Source organism: Cuculus canorus, chromosome 1, assembly GCF_017976375.1.
Source record: "Cuculus canorus isolate bCucCan1 chromosome 1, bCucCan1.pri, whole genome shotgun sequence".
Classification (NCBI taxonomy): domain Eukaryota; kingdom Metazoa; phylum Chordata; class Aves; order Cuculiformes; family Cuculidae; genus Cuculus; species Cuculus canorus.
The window spans coordinates 111,986,244-112,008,825 of NC_071401.1; the positions used below are offsets into that span (position 1 = coordinate 111,986,244).

General features: G+C 38.3%; 1 long non-coding RNA gene across 1 annotated transcript in view; it reads left to right on the forward strand.

Moving 5' to 3' along the window:
* The first annotated feature begins 6,038 nt into the window (after window positions 1–6,038).
* The window catches only part of LOC128850992 (uncharacterized), a 44,288-nt gene continuing 27,744 nt past the window's right edge, over window positions 6,039–22,582 (forward strand). The window contains exons 1-4 of the long non-coding RNA XR_008448269.1: window positions 6,039–6,261; window positions 17,540–17,651; window positions 19,781–19,816; window positions 21,068–21,213. This is a non-coding gene — a long non-coding RNA (uncharacterized LOC128850992). The remainder of the gene's footprint in view (window positions 6,262–17,539; window positions 17,652–19,780; window positions 19,817–21,067; window positions 21,214–22,582) is intronic.

Here is a 22,582-nt window from a genome sequence, read left to right on the forward strand (position 1 = left end):
AAGGAGGTATCATTAAGTGCCAGTGAGGATGCATAGCTAAGCCTTTTGTTCAGAGACAAATATTTGATACTGTGTTAGTAACTCTGAAGCAGGACATCTGTCCACCACCCTGCACTGGGCAACAGCAGTTCTAGAGCAGCCCATAGGTGTGCCCTCTACCCACCTCTCATCCTCAGCTATCATGTAAACATTTGCTGGAGCAGTATGGACAGGTCATTGAAGGGAGGTAAGACTTATTTTTACGTGGTGAAATGAGCAGCTGGGAAGTCCACGTACCAAGGACAACAAGGGGTCATGGGCTGAGGAGTTTTCATTATGCCAGATTTTCATAGCTCTCCACCCCAGTGAAGTCCCCATATCTGTGTCCCAGCAGTAAGTTCATGTGTTTGTGTAAAGAAATAATGCCTTCAGCCTGTCATTCTGCCTGTTCACGAGCTTTTGTCCCAGCCTTTTTTGGATTTCTACATTTCTCTTGTCTCTCTCTGTCCTTTCCATGGCTGACATTTAGGTCTTTATTTTTAATCCAGTCCAGATTCTGCCAATTTTTTTGCCTGGTTTCTAGAATCAGAATTTTTAGTTTTCATTTTATCTTGTGGAAAAAGCTCATTAGGAGCTTTGCTTCTCCACAGGCCCCTCCTTGACTAACTGAACCTGCCTTTCAGTTGCTGTTAGGTTTCCACGACTGATTTTATAACACTCAGGTCACATGCTTCACCAGTGTGTTTCCAATATTCTGGCTTGTTTGAAAATTAAGGTTTTTGTCAATGAACTATGTCTATATCACATTACCAGTATCTTGTCTTCATCTTTTCCTGGGGAGATTGCTCACTTCCTCACAGTAATTTCTCCAACCATTGCTCCTGCTTAGAAACTGGTGTTTCATCTAGTTTGGTTAGTTACCAATTTGGATATGAGATGACCACCTACACAGCTTGAATGGAGAAATCCAGCTGCAACAGAGAAATCTGCCCAAATCTGCTAGTTAAATATACTGCTAGACCAACATGCAAACCGCATGAGCAAATAAACAACCATGTTTGTTGCCACAGTTGCTTCACATCCCTGAAAAGAGGGCAAAATTAGACAAATAAGTCTATACAAAGCAACCAGTTCAGCTGCATTTAATCCATTACAGTGTTAAAGAAACCAAATACCATTAAATGACTAAAGATCACTGAAGGGATTTTAACTGGCCTCTGCAAGATGTGATTTAAAACTTGTTTTCAACACAAGCAAACACTTTTGTGGGATAGACAGTCAATACAGCTCTAACACTCTGGAACCAACAAAAAAGAAAAGGGACTAAATCAAGCCTGGAATTGTGTGACAGTAATAATTACTCCATGCAGTTCCCTTTATATTGAACGTGAACTTTTAAAGGTATTCAAATCATGTGCAGGGATCACTTCATGCAGTTCTGAAAAGCTGTAAAGCAAATGGACTACTTAGCTGCACAATAACCCAGTCTGATCTGCGTGGGAACCTTAGGTTGACAAACTATAATTACCTGAGGTTGAATCTGGCCAAGACACTAAGATTAATGATTTTGCACTTTTAAGTAGAGACAAGGGATCCTTAAAAATAGCCATAAGTGGCTGGGATCTTGGATTTACATCTCATATTTCTTTCAGAGGGAAACACCGTTATATCCCCACTGACGCAACAGCAATTGAACACCTACTGCCTAGTGTCATGCGTGTAACTCCTCATCACAGGACACAGGAGTGGTATTTGTGCTGCCTGGGAATTAGACTGTACAGGCAGAGCGTGAATCTCAACCCACATAGCTGTGCTGATGAAAAGCAAAGTAAAGGGACAATTTTACTGGTGATATCACAGCCTTGCTACTACGGCTTGTTTTCATCAGAAAGAGGGGTGAGCTTGAGTCTTATACAACAAGGCAGAATTCAGTCTTGTTGGCAGGTCTGTGTCTGCACTAAGCACATAAGGAGATGTACCAGTGCTAAGGTTACCTACTGCTTTCTCTGCAGGACATTGTAATTCTCTGGGACCTGCTGGTGTGAACGCTGCTTAATTTGTTTTGGTCAACATGAGCAAAAGCAGAGGTTTTGAGCTGTTTAAATACTCTGGCAGTGCTGGCTGGAACAACATTGGGGTGATCTTGCAGGCAGCTTGGTCTGCAGGTCAAATGGGTGGGAGGGAAGGAAGAGAGCGATGAGCATCCAGGAACACTTTCCTCATTTGTGTGGGACCATCTGTCCCTGGGGTCCATTAATCACTGCCGGGTCACATCCTCAGCATTCCTTTAAAAAGGCAATGCATTTCTGGTGTGAACACAACTTCTTCATCTTTCAGGATACTGCTTATATATTGTTTCAAAGTGTACTTTGGCTAATTTGCTTAGTTAATAGTTTGGTATGGTAAGAGGTGTTGGGTAGACTTTGTGGGCTGAATGTAATGCTTAGCCATCCTAATTCAGCAGCTAATCAACTGGGTCAGTGAGGATACAAAATAAATACATTGTGAAAACAAAATGGTTTCAGCATATCAGGTCTTAACTGCCTTTAGGGTTTTCATGCTTTGCTAAATTGAAATTTCATACGCAGAGAATACCTCCCATAGCACAGTACCTTCTTAATCCCATGCTTTTGTGAAAACTTCCTTTCTAGAGAAGAAAATAAAATGTAAACTTAATTGCTTAAATGCTGAAAAATACTTTCCTTTGAACTCAATGAAGCACAGAGATGAATAGTTTATTACTAAAGGGAATTTAACTGTATTTACAACTGCTTGTACTGTGAAATTGGTTGTGATCTCTAAAGACTTGCTTTCTTTGCAAGGATATTATGTTCTAGTTCAGACTACAGCGGAAAGCCAAACTGTAAGAAAATTAGAGTTTCTAAGACAACTCGTTTCTGTATTTATGGATAATAAATATGGAACTTTACTAACTTTAGGTTGGAAACAATGAACTTCTTAAAAATCACTGAAAGGTAAACTAGCCAACACTGATGGTGTTAAATATACTGTGATACCAGGTTAATGCTGTGCTATTTGTGCCTGCCAACTCATTTACATTTCTAACATAGCTTTGACAAACAGAACAGAACATAGATATAACGAAGTTAATTCAGTGTGATGGAGAAATGCATCCCATGCAAAGTACTTCATGTATCTGTCCAATTTATACTTGTGATCAATGTCTGGTGACGTACTGCATGGTAGAAATGTAGGACAATGATTTAGCTCACATGCATGAATTTCCCAGCTATTCTGAATGTTTTCATCCTCATTTGTGGCCAACTAAAATAGTAATTCTTCCTCATGCAGCAGGATAAATGAAGATTTTTATGTATACCAGCATTTTCTAGGCCATCTTACCATATAGCAAAAACATCTGAAAAAAACTCTTCCTTCATTTTCTCTTTCAGAATAGCTAAGGAAGTCGGGAAAGAAGTGTACATAATCAGGAGGGATGTTAGATGTATTAGAAGTAGAAGAACTCCTACTGATCTTCAAGACACTGGTGAGATGTCATTTAAGAGCATCGTCTTCAGCTACGGTCAGCTTTCCTCAAGACCAGCTTTCAAACTGGCCTACATTTAGGGAGTGGGCTAATCAGTGAAGCAGAGAGCGTCTCTTACTCAAAGAGATCTAAAGACCCTGATCTGTTCAGTCCTGACAAGAATGAAAGGATAATCATTGCAACATCTTTCTAATAGAACTGTATGGTTGTGGGGATATTGGAGGAGGTAAGAAAGTTGGCACTTCTTAAGATAGTGCTTGATAACTCGATAAGTGGGATTTTATGAGAAGGGCAAACAAACCCACTGAAATAGCAGAGCATGGAGCCTGCTGGTGCAGGAGGCACATTCCAGGTCTCTGTTCTTGTGAACAGATTGTCTTCAGCAAATAACTCAACTCTTTAGGAAAAATGTTGAAGGGCTATTTTAAAAAAATATGTAAGCTAGTACGTTTCTGATTGGTATTTATGCGTTTTTTCCCCTTGCTTTGCAAAACCCGTTTCAACAACATATATCAAAAGAAGCGGAAATTTGGTATATACTCGTTTCTTCCACAGCAAAGGCTAGAGTGAAAGATAAAAACTAAGAAAAAAATCTTAAAGAAGGTATGCTTCAACTCAGCTTTGACCATACAGCAATTAGTTTCCAGTACTAGAAACATGGCTTTGCTTGGTTTTAATTTATACCGTCAGAAGTTTTTTGCTATTTTGAAATGCAGCTCTGAAGACACTAAATGAGTGATGAGGGCTTCTGTTAGAATTTAAAGCATGGGTAGAACTAACTGATGTCTTTACAGCAATGAAAATGAATGCTTTCACTAGTTATGTATGAAAAATAGGTCAAACTAAATGCACACATTTTCTAGTGTACCTACCATGCTATTTAGGAACCTCAATACTGCATGATCCCTAATTAAGAGAAAATGTCCAAGATCTAGACCTGCAGGTGCTTTCTCTGTGTCAAACATGCTTTTCTAAGTGCGTGAATGTCTTGGTTTTTCTGTAAAACAGCATATCACTGGATGTGATGATTCATAGCCGTGTTTCTGTGAATGACTCATGGAGGAGCCGTAATGCAAGACCAGCAGCTACTTAGATCACGCCAATGACACCATTTTGGTACAAACCTATTTTAAAAAAAATAATGCATTAGCCCAACTGCCTAATTTCTTGTAAGGGCCACCAGTTGTCATCACATTGCCAGTTTATTACATTTAAATTAAGTAATAACCTTTTCAGTGCATAAAGCGATGAAGTGAAACCTGTTTTCAAAGATGCAGAGGACCATGTGTTGCTTGGTGCATTTAGGCTTTTTGGGTATATTTTCATCCTGTGTCTTGGTCTTGAACACCAACTAGTTGTTGCAGCTTTGGTAAGATTGATCATATTGGCAGCACTATTCTGACTGGTTTGGTCTTAACCCTGTGCTGTTATGAGCATGTACTTGATGTCTGGGGCCAGAGACAGTGCAAGCATGCTCACATCTGCCTGTGGTATAGAGAATTACAAATATACTCATTATCGGTACATCTGTAGTACGTGCTACTTATGATCCTCTTGCTGCTAGGCATGGAGTTAGACTTCTAAGGCAATAAAACCCAGTGCTTTAGCGAAGTCATATACAACACTTACAGAGAAGGGTGAAACAATTTGAGATACCTTGGTATCTGAGGCACTCTTTGGTAAAGGAGTTAAATGCCATTGACTGCCATATACTTTGTTGTCTTAGAACTTGGATAAGGATGTTTTTGCCAATTTATCTAATTTGTAATATGAGTTTTGCCCTAGAAAATTGATTCTTTTTTCTAATGGGAAACAGAGCATTTAGGAAGAAATACGAAGCTGTTTGCCAAATAAAAATCCCTAAGGAATTTTAAGTTTACAACTGGTATTTCAAGTCACATTTCTTTATGCTCATAGTTTAATTTTCTCTTATTTTTTCTGCTAGGAAAATGCCCAAACCAGTACAAGAATATCAAATATAATTACAGAATTTACATGAACCATTCCACTGTGTTAACATAGCTCCAGTTCTTGTAAAGGATACTTTATGGCAGAATAGCAGTCCAGTATGAGATGAAATAGGCACTGAGGGAAAAAAAAAACCAAGAATGCAAATGACTTCTCATTCATGCATATGTGAAACTGAAAGAATGCATTGAATGCAGCAGCATGTGTGTTTCTCTTGGCTCTAGGAATATTAAATATGTTTCCTTAATTTTAGGTGAGAATTTGATTACTGAAATTTGCTTATGCCATCAGGTGGCATAGAAAGTTGGCAGATGGGATTAGAATTTCAGGTGATCTTGATGTATAGGAGACAGGCACTTAAAGAAGTAGATTTTGGTTATGTACAAGTGCTATTGCACAAATACAGGCTGAGAAACAGACTCAGAAACAGTTCTCTGTGCTATATCATGAAATTAATGCACATTGGCACTGTACTAATGTGGCAAGGAAAATGTGGCACAGATGCCAGAATGGGATCTAGAAAGCACGAGCATTGAATGCTCCTCCCAACACAGAACATGGAAACTAGTGTGGGAAATGGATTTCTAAACAGATATATGTTAGTCAGTAGAAGAGAAAAGTTTACAAAACCAGAAATCTTAGAAAATAATGAGAGCAAGGAAAGATTGACTCCACTTCACCACTGAAAAAAGAAATTCAGTCTTGAAGTAAGTTCTTCCTTGAAGAGCAAGAGAACAATCTGTTCTTGCTGTGCATGATGAAAAGGACAAGAGCAGATGGTCTATCATGCAGCAAAGAGGAATAAGGTGAGATATTAAAATAATTTTACTAGAAAGTTATGATACCAGAATCATCCTTGGCTCTTCTGTTTCCAAGCTGTTCTTATGTCACAAATGATTTGCAATGATGTGCTGGATTTTTCTTACCAAAGCCTTTCTTTTGTATTCTGAATAGTTTAGAAGAGTAGAAATGAAGGACGCATTTTGCATCTTTGTAAATCTAATAGACCATGTAAAAAAATAAATTCAAATCATTGGGTGAATTAAAAGGAATAATAAAGAAACTCCCAAGTAGAAAATCAGAGCAAATTAATTAGGTAAATTATTTGCTGTGACTCATTCACTTTAGCTTAATTTCTAATTTTTTTTAATTATTGATCTTTAATTAGAATAATAGTACTATATGCAAAGTTAATAGCTTTTATTATCACTCTAAATACAGGTATTCTCTCATTACTTTAAAAATGTGCATCTTCAGACATAATTTTGAACAGTCAGTTTGTATACCAATAACTGTTAATATGGTATTAAAACCCATGCAGTATCATTCTGTGAATACTGGAAAAGTAAAGGTAAACAAGCATTATTAACTGCAGGCTAAACATATTAAATTATTCAAGTGAATGTTTCTCTCACTTTCAGCTAATGAGAAATTTATAGATTAGCCTTTTCCTTCTTCCCTGGTGGTTATTCCCTCCTATTGTTAAGAAACTAGGGGATAATATAATGAGATGCTCACTTGAATACTATCAATAAGACTTCAAATGGTATTTTTAGGAAGAAGCAGCCAAATTCATCCCTGGTGCAACATCAACCAAATCAATAATATAACAGTAACGCATATTGTTGAAGAAAACTTCTTAGATCACTACAGTGTGTCTGTGTGATAATTTTGATTCAAAGCATTTTTTCATTTACAAAGTACCTTTTAATTTACAAAGCACCCTTTAAAATGACAGTAAATCTTACAATATTTATTCAAAACTCAGCCTGGAAAATGACTGGTCTATGGAGAATATGTGTCAGCATATGCATACGACATATAACTCTGCTGATCTCTATAAGGTGCTGCCCTAACAGAGTCAGGGTGTATATTGTTAAGGGCTGAAGAGCAAGTCCTGGCCACGATCTCACGTCTACAGATTTCCCACATGCAAGTTCCTCCAGTATGAGAGTTTCACACAGTTCCCTGGGAGACATGGATGAGTTGGGAAAGGGGCTGCAGTAGCTCTTGCAGACTACAGCCTCCATAGGTCAACGAAAGGTAAAGCCCCCTCTCTGGCTCTAGGAGCAAGTACCATCCATGCCTTGTGTTGATGGCACTGAAAACTTGCCACCAAAACAGTCAGGCCTTTTCCATACTGTCTTTTGGGAACTGTACTTTACCCACAGACTGACTATTCCCAGGCCTTGCCTGCAAACTATGCCATGACAAGTATAATGGTGCAAGATTATTGGACAGTGTTTCAGCCTTCACCAGTCATTCAGGGAGATATGTACTCATAGTTCTGAACCCAACTACAAATATGGAACCCTTCTGCCTCCTAGTCTTGCACTTGCTGTTCCTTTGCATCGTTTTCAGACTGGATGTTAAGCTTAGGTCCCCTTTTGTGCTCTGCAGACCTAATACACTGATTTAGGATGGGCTCAGCAGACTTGATGTAGACATAGGATGGGAACTCATCTCAGGAGTTGCCACTGAGATATGAAATCACAAACCAAACTTCTCAAAGCAAAGCACCTCTTTGGAAAAAAAGCTTCTCAACAGACACACTTATTTCATAAGAAAGGTTTATTTTTAAGCCTTTCCCTCATTTTTTTTCTTGGAATTTAATTTTAACACATGGCTTATCTTAAAAAAAACCATAGAACTGTGGGCTTTTTCTATTGATATAAACCAAATCTATCATAAACTTCTTGCTCATTTTTAATTAAAATTTTCTATTATGTAAAGTGTGAGTCTTAGGTTGACTGGCGACCATTCAGGCTCTTGGAATAAAAGATTTTACACAGCCTCACAGAAAATTTAGTGAGAGCCTCCTACAGGAGTTTCCCACAACGAGATTTCAGTAAATTACACCATCCCTTTCAAGAGTAATTGCAATAAATTTAATACGACCAGCAAACATGAAATGTGTCAGTGTATCACAGTTCACCACAATCGGATCTCTATTGCGGACTAATAATAAATAGTAATGCTCAGATAACAGCCAAGAAAATGTAATATCTAAGCATTGAAAGAACATAAATAAGGGTCTGAACTCATCAGATCCTGTTCTGAGTAGAATAAATGGATGCCCTGCGGACTTCTATCAAAGTGATGGATGAGGGGTTTTCTTTTTTGACTACTGAAAATGCAAAGAAATAAAAAATGTATCCAACCCCCAGACTTTCAATCCTTTCCCTGCATTTGTAGCAGCTCTCTCCTCCAACAAATGATTAAGGGCTGTGAACACAGAATGTGAAGGACAGCCGCTCTGGCAGGAATATTTGAGATCATAATCCAAGTTGTAGCACTACCTTAGGCACTTAAAGGGATATGGTCAAATAATTCTATTATGGGTTTTGGTTTGCTTTACTTTTCTGTGTTTGTGAAAAAACATGTTTTCTGGAGAATGCGAGCATATTTTCTTTTGGATTTGGCTTGTCCTGTTGTTCAAAAAGTGATTTCTTCCCTTAATTTCTTTTTGGAGTACAATCCAATTTAGCAATTTTTTTTCTGCAATACTGATCCTGTCAGTCAATAGCTAGGAGTTACATTCATTTTTAATATTATTTTGTGCTCTTTCAAGCAACTCTGTCTAAGCATATTGAAACATGTTCCAGCTGCAGCACAACACACTTCATTTTAATCTAGCATTGATATTAACAGCAAATGCACAGAAAATGCTACTTACTTGCAAATTATACCTGAATAATTTAAAGCATGACCAGATTATTATTGTGAGTTCATGAGGGAGAAAATTAAAGGTTTATGGGACAGACTCAATTCTGACCTAAAACTACCATAACATGTAGAGATAATAAATATACATCAGTAGAGAAATTGGTCAAAATATCATCCCTGAACTGACAGTGTGTGTGGATAATCTTGTGATAACATTTTATTGTTATTCAGGCCGAAGCAATAGTAATCAAATCTCATTCGTCAAGGCTGCTTTGTTATTTTAACTGAGGGGAATATTTCTTTCCAAAGTTACAATGAAAAAATCTACAACAAAGGAGGCATATTGAAGGACTTTCATCTTGTGAGGTATATGATATAAAACAAAGACAGGACACCAGACTTGACTGATGAATGGTATAACCTGTTGCGGAATGCCTCCCTCTTACTTTATTCTGTATTTCTAGCAATTTATAGTTGCTTACAAATTCAGAAGCCTTTAAGAATCTGTGATGGTACTTTCTTTGCAGGAAATATTCCTTATGTAGCACTTCAGTATGTAGTAAATGTTATTTACAAAAGATGTACTCTTTTAACGTTAACATTTCAAGCAGTTATTTATATTATACACAACAAATAAAGCACATATACCTATTTCATACTTTTGTTAAAATGGCTCAACTTTAGTGGCTTGATAGACATTTAAGATATGCAGTGGCTTAGTGCAAGAATAATCCTTTTTTAGACATTCAGCTGAATCCAGGAGCATTGCTTTGCTTTTGTAATAGCTGTAAAAAATAATTATCTTGCCTTCTTCTCTCATCTGAACTAATAACAGTTTTGTTACTTTTAGAAAATCAGAAGAGATTATGACATGGGGTTGAATGAAAATTCCTCTTGTCTGGGATCCCAGTGTTGCAGCTGATTGTTGGACAGCAGGCTTGTTGATTTCAGAGCTGACATGAATAATGTCTCAGCAAATTCCTGCTGTAGGATTGCCCGGGCGTTATAATAATTTTCTTGTCTTGTAGGTGCGAAGAACTTAAAATACTAAATGGGTTACTAAGATTGTCTGGTCTGATCTCTTGGTTGGCGTAAACTGTAAAATAGAAGTTGCTGATATTAATAACAAGAATAAAATTTTAGTTGGAATTGAGCATTTTCTCTTCAATTTTATTTTTGTTTGTTTTCAGAACGACAGTAATCCATGGAAAATTTACCTCTTCTTTTCTAAGCCTGTTTACCTCCTTCCATTTTCATTCCAGTGCTTGTAGCCTCAGTGTTGGGTAAAATTGTTCATAATTCTTTGTCTAATTTTGCCTAGATCAAATTATGACCTTGTTATTGAATCTTGTTGTGCCACTTATGACTAGTTTCTGGTACTAGAAAACTTCTTCCCGAGTAAAAAGCTGTGGACTGTGAGGAAGTTTTCTACTTAATCATCTTGGATATGAGGCAGGGCTTCCAGGATTGTAATTGCTCATACAGGACAAAGGTAGGAAGACCAAGCTTGCAAGGAAATTCAAGGTGGGCCTTAAGAGCACTAGGCTGTTGTTAGGCTGAAGAGGCTGGGGTTGCTGCTGTGCTTCTGCTGTAGCACAGATGCAAACCCAAGTCAGTTCTGCCAGGGTTTATCTCATATGCTGCAGTGCCATGCAAATGTAGCTGCATTGATCTAGTTTCCGGCTGTAACTCTTACCTCTGTGTCCAGTCCATTTGAGGCTATCCATTTTTTGCTCTTGCTGTTGGGAGGCTACGGGCATTCTTTTTTTTTTTTTTAACACTTTTCACCATTTTTCCATCTTCTCTTTCTTAAGTAAAGTAATATCAAACCAAAATTGTTTCACTTGATGCTGATAATTTTTTGAAATGCAGTCTTTCAGATGGCAACATTCTTGCCATCTAGAGGCACTTTTCATATGTGTTTACTTCATTTTGTTCTCTGAAGGAAAGTCAGTCACATTTACTACTTCAGATTTTTATGAAATTTAATTTTATAAGCAGTGTCATAGTTCTCAGCAGAGAGATCAAACCAGAGCTGCATCAAATTGCATTCTGACCTCAAGGTATTACCCTTAAACTGCAATTCAAGGTGCTTCCCCTCATTAGTTTAATGAATGCTACAGCAGTTTGTCTCGGTTGACATTTTTCATAAATAATTGGAAGCCCTTTGTTGCCATGGCTTAATATAATTTCATGCCCTATCCATTAATGATTCACAGTCAATTTGTTAATCCGGAACTCTATTTCCCCTGAAATACTCCCATCCATAGTGATTATATCCATAACTGCACCGAGCTTATTGAGAACTCTGGCTCCTGTCTGTGAACCATTACTCCATCTCCACCAGAACATATGCTGAGGAAATGTGCTGCTTTACTCTCCTGCCTCCTTTTGACTAGAGATTTTGATCAAGTGCTTACAATATGAACAAGGTAACTAATTTATATTAATATATGGGTAATATGTGTAATCCTTCTGATCTAGTGAGGCTAGATTCCATGTGCCGCCTACTGACTCATGCTGAGCAGCTACCAATGTGATTGTACAAAGCATTCATGATGACTCTTGCTGGTGCCACCATAAGATTTAAATTGTTGGATGAGCTGAAGAACAGGAAAAATAGACCCCGTTGCTCTTAGACAAAACTGTTTTTCCTCTCTGAAGAGGTCTTAGAGGATTCTGTTTTTTCTCCAACATGAAGTTCCAGAAATTTCCAAACCTGTGACCCAAGAGATATCATAGAGTGCATGGGTTCAAATGTTAAATAAATTGATATTTAGTTGGTTTGTTAGTTGGGTACACACACTTGTATTTGCAAACACGTGTTAGCATTTTAGCTCAGAATGGAAGAGGACTTTGGAAGAAAGTCTTCCAATTGCACCCACTCATTGGATTTGACACAGCAGAGTGCACAAATAGGGTTTATTTGGACCAGAACAATCTGGGATGCACTGAATGTGCTCCATTAAACATCGTAGACTTACCCCTACTCGTAACAAACTGCTTCCGGACTGGTAGACATTTGGTCCACAAGATCAGGTTAAGATCTGTCCAAAGTAGTTGTCTCCATCTCAGAATGCTCACTGTATGGACATAGGTTCCTCAGCACTACTGTAGGGCACTGCATTCTACAGATTGGATGCTGTTGTGCTGCACTACTGTCTATTGCAGGCATTTTGATAATAACCAGAGATTCTGAAAATAGTGGAAATGTGAACCTCTTATTTTTTTATTTCTGTCTTTTTAAATCTTTCTCCTGAATGCCAAGATAGAGTAGCTATTAGTACCAGTGATAGAATAATTTGCAAATTTTTGAACCTTTTATGAGCATGCATTTTTATACCCTTACAGTCGTTACTGTAAATAAGGGCAGTGAAGATCTGTGTCCCAGATGGATTTCAGTGCTTTTGTTTGTGTGCTTAAGAACATTGGGTGTGTATTTCACAGTGTATTGTGTTTGAAATAGTCTGCAAGAAAGGAAATATGGTTGGGAGAGTAAGCAACACAAGAATGTGTGTTTACAGGTAAACAACAAATAAACAATACATCCCAGAATGAGCAAAACACAAATAGTACTCAGTTTTACCTCTACACAAGTATGCAGAATTCAGTGAGTGAGCACGTAACCAAATAATGATTTAGTACCTACTACATAGCACAAATTGAAGGAAAATAGAGATGCACACTTGTACTCTTTGTTTGTGGAAATAAATTCCCAAGCTGAAACTCTTTAGTGGCTCTGTGCCCACAGTATTCCAATTTCTCTTGATGATAGTGGTGGTGGGGAAGGAGAGGAAAATCATAAACTGAAGCCACTAGCCTAACTATGGAACATACTGATTCATGTGCAAAGCACGTTCCTGCTCTGTCCTTACACACTGCCAGAAAAACAGATTGGTTTGGTACGGTGGAACCCATGGGCTGTATGCTGGCATCGACTTTAGTGTGAACTGAGTGATTTAGTTTTTAGGAGAACATTTTTCCATATATTCCAATTTAAAGTAGTGCATTTTGATACTATAAATCATATTGGTGATATTTTTGACCTCCTATGAATTAATATTACAGTACTCTGGCTAGTGTTCCGGATGTATTTTTAATTTTTAAAAAAGACAACAATGGAACTAAACAAAACACTTTTGTTCACCTGTTGTGGATACACTGTTATCCTAATTGCCCTAATATAAGTGCTGGAGAAGTAGCACAGCAAGCTGTAGGCAATCTAGAAGACTCCTGGAGTGCATTGAAGATAATTTCTTAGTCCAGCTGATAGAGACAGCTACCCGAGGGGGTGCAATACTGGACTTGATGGTCACTAACATGAGTGAACTCATCAGTGACATTAAGATCGGAGGCAGCCTGGGCTGCAGTAATCACACACTGGTGGAATTCAGGGTCCTGAGGGATATGAAGTGAGTGAGGAGTGTAGTAGGGACCCTAAATTTCAAGAAAGCAGACTTCCAGCTTTTCAAGGTGTTACTCAGTAGGATCCCCTGGGACATGGTCCCTGGGGACATAGTCCCTGGGGACAAGGGAGTGGAACAGAGCTGGAAAATATTGATGAATGCTTTCCATAAGGCACAAAAGCGCTCAGTGCCCAGATGTAAGAAATCAGGCAGGGAAGGGAAGAGACCAGCATGGCTGAGTTGAGACCTACTGGTCAAACTCAAGAACAAGAGGGAACTGCACAGGCAGCACAAGCAGGGACAGGTCACCTGAGAAGCGTACAAGGATGTTGTCCGATTGTGTAGGGATGAGGTCAGGAAGGACAAGGCACAGCTGGAGCTGAACTTGGCAAGGTAAGTGAAGACTAACAAGAAGGGCTTCTATGGCTGCATCAGTCAGAAGAGGAAGGTTAAAGAGAACGTACTCCTACTGATGGTTGAGAATGGTGACCTCGTATCAACAAAGGAGAAGGCTGAGGTACTTAACAACTTTTTTGCCTCAGTCTTCACCAATAACCACTCTCCCCACCCCTCCTGAGTCATGGGACAGAAAGATGGTGATCAGGGGGGTAAAATCCCTCCCACAGTAGGTGAGGATCAGGTTTGTGACCACCTGAGGAACCCGAACATATATATAAGTCTAAGGGACCTGATGAGATGCATCCCAGATTCCTGAGGGAACTGGCCGATGTGCTTGCCAAGCCACTCTCCACGATATTTGAAAAGTCATGGCAATCAAGAGAAAGAAGTCCCTGGTGACTGGAAGAAGGGTAACGTTGTGCCCATTTTTAAAAAGGATACAAAAGATGACCCTGGGAACTACCACCCTGTCAGCCTCACCTCTGTACCTGGCAAGATCATGGAACAGATGCTTCTAGAAGTTATGCTAAAGCACATGGAGGACATGGAGGTGATTAATGGCAGCCAGCATAGCTTCACCAGGGCAAGTCCTGCCTGACCAACTTAGTGGCTTTCTATGATGGGGTAACCACATCAGTGGACATGGGAAAAACAACGGCTGTGATCTATCTGGACTTCTGTAAAGCCTTTGACAAGGTCCTCCACAACATCTTTCTCTCTAAATTGGAGAGATATGGATTTGATGGGTGGACTGTTCAGTGGATAAGAAACTGGTTGGATGGTCATATTCAGGGAGTAGTGGTCAATGGCTCAAAGTCCAGATGGAGATCTGTGACAAGTGGTGTCCCTCAGAGGTCCATGCTGGGACCAGTACAGTTTAATATATTCATCAATAATATTGACAGTGAGATTGAGTGCACCCTCAGCAAGTTTGCAGATGACACCAAGCTGAGTGGTGCAGTTGTCACATTGGAAGGACCAGATGTGATTCAGAGGGACCTGAACAGACTAGAGAATTGGGTCTGTGAGAACCTCATGACGTTCAACAAGGCCAAGTTTGAGGTCCTGCACCTGGGTCGAGGCAACCCCTGGTTTCAATATAGGATGGGGGATGATGTGATTGAGAGCCGCCCTGCAGAGAAGTACTTAGGGGTGCTAATTGATGAGAAGCTTGACGTAAGCCGGCAATGTGTGCTTGCAGCCCAGAAGGCCAACTGTATCCTGGGCTGCATCAAAAGAAGCATGGCCAGCAGGGCGAGGGAAGTGATTCTGCCCCTCTATTCCTCTCTTGTGAGACCTCATCTGGAGTACTGTGTCCAGTTATGGAATCCTCAACATAAGAATGATATGGAACCAGAGGTTCATAGGATGGGTCCAGAGGAGGGCTACAAAGGTGATCAGAGGGCTGGAGAACCTCCCATACAAGAATAGGCTGAGAAAGTTTGGATTGTTCAACCTGGAGAAGAGAAGGCTCAGAGGAGATCTTATAGTGACCTTCCAGTACCTGAAAGAGGCTACAGGAAAGCTGGAGAGGGACTGTTTACAAAGGCTTGTAGTGATAGGACCAGGGGCAATGGGTATAAACTGGAGAGGGGTAGATTTAGACTAGACATAAGGAGGAATTTCTTCATCATGAGAGAGGTGAGGCACTGGAACAGGTTGTCTAGGGAAGTTGTGGATGCCCCTTTCCTCAAGAAGTTCAAGGCCAGGTTGGATGGGTCAATGGGCAGCCTGATCTGGTGGTATGTGTCACTGCCCATGACAGGAGGTGTAGAACTACTTGATCTTTAAGGTCCTTTCCAACCCTAGCTATTCTCTGATTCTATGATTCTAAGTGATTCCTTATCTAATTCTGTTGGCTTACAAAGGATTTTTCTGTCTCCACTACATTGGTACCAATGGTCAATCTGGCACTGTTTTTCTTATTGCTGAGCTGAAAAGGTACTTCTCTGCTGGATGATGCTTAACGTATAGTTTCTCTTTGTTGTGATGGATTTTTTGTTTGTTTAATTGTTATCAATGGCAACTTGAAGAACTATACCCTCTGTGAAATTGCCCACACCTAAAAAGTAGGCAATTACAAATTTCTGCAGTAAAACAGACATAGCAATTTAAAAGATGTGTACACCCATACATTCTACACTGGAGCAAAATGAAAATCAACATTTTATACAGAAAAGCCCGTATAATTTGCAGATCAACATATTGTTATTCCTATGCAAAATATTTACAAAAAAGGCAGTGAGTTTTAAGTCCAGTTCAATATGGATTACAGAAAAACTATCGAAGTTTGAATAAATAAATAGGATTCTCATTACTACTACCCTCAGTGTGAAAATGTGTACTATTAATACAAAACAGTATGCTATGTCTACAAATGAATCTGTCATACTATTTTGTCTCTTACACCACTTATTAGTCAGCTATTATTGATCTATCAACATGAAAATTCTATAGATTTTCTTTATAATGCCAGCCATTTTCTAATGTAGGAGTAGCCAGTTATTTTAGATCAAGACAATGTTGTAAAACACTATGTAAAATATGTCCAGATTTTACTTGCTTATAGGTTTGCTAAACATATGGTTACGTGACTTTTTGTGGTTGGAGGTGGGGTTTTGTGTATGATGTGTGATTTTACTGGACTTGCACAAGTAAGAGTTACTTTAACTTTGTGTTTAAAAACTCAGGTGGGTAGCTTCACAAGAATTACCAATTTCAGCGAAAAAGAAGTGCTGTTCAACTACAATCTGTCTAAGTTACAGGGAAAACTGTTACAAATCTGCAGCTCTGCAGCTCTGTTGGGACCAGGCTACGTGCAGACTGCAGCCTCAGTTGAGGCAAGGGAAGCTCTGCTCTTTAAAAGTGCTTAGAACAGACCAAAGCTGCTGGTTACGATAAATTAAGTAAACAGATGGGGAACCTCACAGGTGTATGAGACCAGAATAATTAGGTATTCATATATTTGGGAGATTAATTTATATTCCTGTCTCTTAAATTAGAATGCCTGAATGTGGCTACTTATGTTTGGTTCAGGACAGAGCATAAGCTATTCTCAGTAATACATCGATTTATTTTTTTCCTATTCTTTGCAAAGTAGATGGATTTTAAATTGGGTATTAAACTGAAGGGCCACATTATGTACCTCTGTGATGAAGTGAAGGCCATGTCTACAAAGGGAAGCTAGTCAGAGCTATGTAGATTCACACTGTAACTGGGGTATGGCTCAAATTTGCTGCAAACAAAAGCATCGCTGAGTTAGCTACAGCTCACTGAGGACTGCAAAACTCACCGTGGGCTGCAGATAAATCCCTCAAGTGACTGACTGTTAGTGTGATCTTTGCTGCTGCAACACACTTCTGCTGTTGCTTACTTCACTTGCTAAATGAAAAGTAGCTTGCGTTCTGGCTAAAATTAGAATATAGAACATCATTGGTCTAATCCTGCAAGGATCTTCATCTCATCTGTCTATATTAAAGGACTTTAACGTCCATAAGGCTGAACAGTTTGGCATCTATTTCAGGTCTAAACTCTTCTTACTGTAACAGGGAGACATTTCTTTATCACTCTTAAGGACATAAAATACAATGATGCTTGCCTCTTCCTTTTACAGCATCTTCTCTTCTTCTACCATGAACATTCATTGTGGGATTCATCGAAACACACAGCAAAGACCTTTGACATCTAAAATAGCACAAATAAGTAATATGAAGTCACCTTGGAAGGTACTGTATATCAATTATAAAAGGACTTAACGGTAACCAATGCTTATACAAGTATATTCAACTAGCAACATGTAAAATCAGATGAGCTGAAACTCGTGCTGTATGTGCAAGTCAAGACTATGAATTCTCCTGCAAGGTCTATAACCTAAGAGGCAAGTAGTGCTAAGCCTTAGGGACTTGTTTATTTCTTAAAAATATTTTTTAGAGAGCCCAAAGATTCAAGTTATGTGCAGTCATTTTCTTTGCATGTGGATGTAAGTACAGTGGGAAATAGGCCAGGAAAAACAGGGAATGCTTGAATATTCCTAAGAGATAAATTTTACAGAGAGGCAGATGGATTTCTACCTCCTGTACCCAGGCACCTGTGGCAATGGTGTGTGCATTCCTGGTCAGCTGGCTCAGGAATGTCTATGGACCTGTGCAAACCTCTCTAACAACAACACAGCTGCTGCCAACCCGGCAGACCTTTTAAGCCCTTCTCATTAACACACACATTTGATCCTGCACGGGATTGCTTTTTGTGAAGGCCAAGGAAAAAATTACTCCTAAGGATAACAAAAATCAAGAAGGAAATAAGAGCTACACACCAGTCATGGCACCTCTGGGCATGTTGCTGGTTATCTATAGCCTCTGGTGAAGGCTGTTCCAGAGATTGAATGTAGCCTCAGGAACATATGGATCCTACTGCAAATGGTTGTGGGAAACTTTTCACACCCATTAATTAGATCTGGATTTGCAGAATGCTTTTTTTTTTTTAGCAAAAGAAGATTTATAGCTATGCTCTTCTGTCAAACATGCGGAGCTTACTGACAACCAGGCAGGATCGACTGTGTGTCACATCAGCTGTGCTTTAACCATGACAGTAATCTGTGTTTTTAAAGTAGCAATCATTATATAGAAAAGAAATCGCTTAAATAATATGTCCATTTGTCATTACACTAACAATTATAAGCACGTAATGAACTGAATGTACAGATCCGCAATTCTATCAAGAGTTGCATTTGATGCCCAAGCTACTCTAATTGCTACCTGTGTAGTTGTGTAACTCACGTAAATTGCTAAAGACAGGTTGATTTAAACAGTGTTAAAATTTAAAAGGAGTGACAGTAATAATAAAGCAAAATAATCAGAATAGATCTATTTGACAAAGCTAGTAATTATAAAGTTTCATATCAATTAGTTCTAAGTAAGTAGGTTTATTACAGATCTTATGTTGGACCTAAGAATAATTATTTTAATTTTCCAACTTATCCAGAAAAATAAAGCAAAAATCCATTATGCAAAGCCAATGCATGCCTAATACCCACCTTTTCAGTGTTTCTGTTTACTGTCATGATGAAAATATACACACTGGTAAATCCATCTGCTCAAAATAGACAAACTGTTATCCTTTTGTCGAATTTAACTAATGAATTCTATCAGCAAGAGAGTTCTGCGGGTGGGGGAAATTGATCCAAGTAGACTGTGTGAAACACTGATGGAAAAACTGCTAAGAAGGCCTTTGAAGATATATTGATAATGAATCCACTTTTCTCACAGCAGTTTATCTCACATTTGAAACTATTGCCTTCAATGTTACAGCCACTATAGGAGTGGCTTCTGATTCTCTCTTGTGATTGACACATCATCCATCTATCTATTTATCTAACTGTAGTTATGTACTTTTAATAGGGACAAAACACATCTATTTCCTTTTAGATTACCATGGGGACTAAGTTAAATTAATTAAAATTAGAACTTCATGATTTTTTATTAGCTATGAAATGCAAATAAGTGTCTGTACTTTCTGTAACCACACATTAGCTATGCAAATACAAATTTGCATAACTTAGAAAGTTAGAGAATAGTTTGATTGAAAAGCATGATATTGCAGCAGCAAGACTTGTTAAACTCTCAAGGAGAAATGCAGAAAGTCTTATTATTTGTGACATCTAGAACTAGGAAAAGTATTGACATTATGGCGCTTTGCGCTCAAAGAGATATGTATTAGCTTACTCAAAATACTGGTAGGCTTTTTTAACAATGCATCCTTGCAGATTTTGACAGGAATGAATGGAATACACACTTTAAGTATAACTGAATGTATCATTTTAGCTAACATTTGAAAGTGCTTTTATTTTTCATTCTAGAAACTGGAAAGTTTGAAGCTAATTCAATAAAAATATGTGAGTTCATTGTTATCCTTATTATAACTACTCCTTTTCTTCCTGCTTTTATATATAAAGAAACATTTAAAGCAAGAGTTAAGGCTAGTTCAATATTTTAATTTTTTTTTCTGGAAAGTAAGTAGTCTGAAATCTATATGTTTTATCTATTGTTCAGAAGAAACGGACACTAAAAGAGGTATAGTGACAGAAGCCATTCTGTCACTGCAAAATTTGTTTTATTTTCTACTTTGTGCTTAAGTAATTTAAGATTAGATACAAGTACAGATTTTGAATTCTCTTTGTTGGGTATAACTGTGTGTCCATTACTGCTAGTACCTCACTTATTTCACTGTCAAAGTAGATACCATTGAGAAAAACATGGAAGAAGTGGATTATGGCAATAAAAAAAAAAAACTCTGAAGAATTTCTTCTCTCAAATAGTTTCAAAGTCTATGTCAGGCTTTATTAAACATGGCAAACTACCACTGCTTTAAAATACGTTATTTTAGGTAAACATATCAAGCACAGTCTCACAAAAGTGAAAATACTGTTTATTTCTCCAAGCAGTACAAAGTAATACTGCATCATGTAACCATTCTTTTTTTTTCCTAATTTAATATTTTCTAATTTCTATTTAAAAATAATGTAGCATAATAATAGCTGCACGAAAAAGAGTGAGATATCGATTCTTTCAGGATGTCAAGTTAGTGAAAAACTTGTTGAAGAATTGGAAAAATAGCAACACAGAGAGATGATGGGTTAATGGTGTGTTGACACCATCACCATTGACAAGAAGTGACAGGTTTTAGTAGGCCATGAGGAATGTTAAAAGTAAAATAATTTCACACAAATGGTATTTTGAATATAGATTTGCAACAATGCTAGAAAAGGAGTTGTCCCTGCACATGTCAGGAGGTTTGAACTAGATGATCCCTTCCAACACAAACCATTCTGTGACTCTATGATTCTACAATTATCTTCGTCAAAATGTTAATCATTCTTATGGTTTTGGTTGTAAAAACAGAATGGGAAAGGTAGATCTGGGAATTTTCATGATGATGAATGTGGAAGAAATCTCTTCTTTGATTTTAAGGTTCTTTTGATGTTTAACATCCTAGCAGAATTTATCAGTCATGTTGGTTTCAGTTTTGCAGAGCTTTTGTTGTTTATCTTCTTTGTGGGTGTTGCTGATATATCCCTTTGCAAAATGGGCAAAATTTGGGGGGAATTTATTCTAAATGAATCAGTTATTTTATTTTCTTTTAACAGGAAATGATTTTTCTGAGTATCTAAAAGCCACACTGAGCTCTGGAAACAAGATGGAATGCTTGAATTCTTTGTATTCTCAGACACCCAATGCCCTGAAATAGAAACATGAATTATACCACTTGAAATCTGAGGCATTTTTATCAATGGTAAATCAAAAAGAATCTAGTATGACTATTGCAATGACAAAGGTACTGGTTAAGTCCAATGAGTAAATAGGTGAAATGTGGCTATAATACATTTTTTTCCCTAAGGTGATGTTTCTAAACAGTTATGGAGAGCTCTGGGTTATCATGGGTACAAATATACATACAAACTAAGCAGCATTTATTTTTTTTTTGCATGTGGGAAGAGACTAAGTTACTGAACTTGTGTTGTGATACAGGTAAGAAGAATATCTTTTTTTTATTGTAAGGAAAGGTCATCAAGGGTGTGGACCTTATTTGGACACAATGCCAAGACTAAGTTGGTAACCTTTTAATTTTTTTGGAAGGCTAGTTTAGAAAATGACATGTGTGTTAAGTTAATTAGATAAAACTTGTGTAACGATGAATGTTTGTCCTCTCTAAACAGTGAGGTAAACCACTGTGACAAGAAAACCACTCAAAACTTTGTTCAACAGTGTTCCAGATCTGCTGTTTGGAGGAAGAGTATGACAACTTAGAGAAGCAACATTTAACCTTTTTTTTTCAGTGTATAGGTTCCAGATGTTTTTGCAGTGCCTGTAAGGAACCCTGTCTAAGGAATTTAAACTGCGAGTGTGTGTTGTTTTCATAGTTACCTTCAGCAGATTATGTAGTGATTCACCGTTATCCAAAAGTCTCTGAGTAAGAGACTGCAAACGACTGCTCTAGCAGATAAATATCTGCTTCACGTATGATTTGGATAAATCTCATATTTCTTGTCTAACTGTAACTCAAAGAAGAGGCCTGGAATGAAGTCTCTGAGATTTTTCAGCTATGTACGGACAATTCTTTCCTCCTGAGGACAGAAGAGTGCAGTGTCGTGTTCTGGACCCATGAGTCACATGCTTGTGTCCAGGCCTGACTGGAGGGTGGGGAGTTCATTTATCTGTGCATCAATCCAGAGGCCAACAAGGTCACTCTCAGGGTGAAAATCAAAAGTAATATTTATTCTGGATCCGGAAAATAGAAACAGACCAAAATACTCATATGCATAGCCGAGACATGGGGGTGCAACTTCCCAAAGTTACAGGAACAAATCCCAACCTGTTTAGATCACAGACTGATCCCTGAAAGCAACCAAGATCACTTGGATCTGATCCAACACGCACACCTTAAGGTAACTGGAGAGAGACAGAGAGAAAGGGAGAGAAGGGAAAAGGAAAGAAATCACCACATCTATGGGCTGTGGCAATTCCTTGGGAACACGTGGTCACAGCAGCATCTTCTTCCAGGCCGTGTGGTCCAAGCTGGTCCAATTGAAGTGATGGGCAAGAGAGCGAGAGAGAGCGTGGGAGTGAGAGAGAGGGGCAGCACCACTGCATCACCTCTCCCT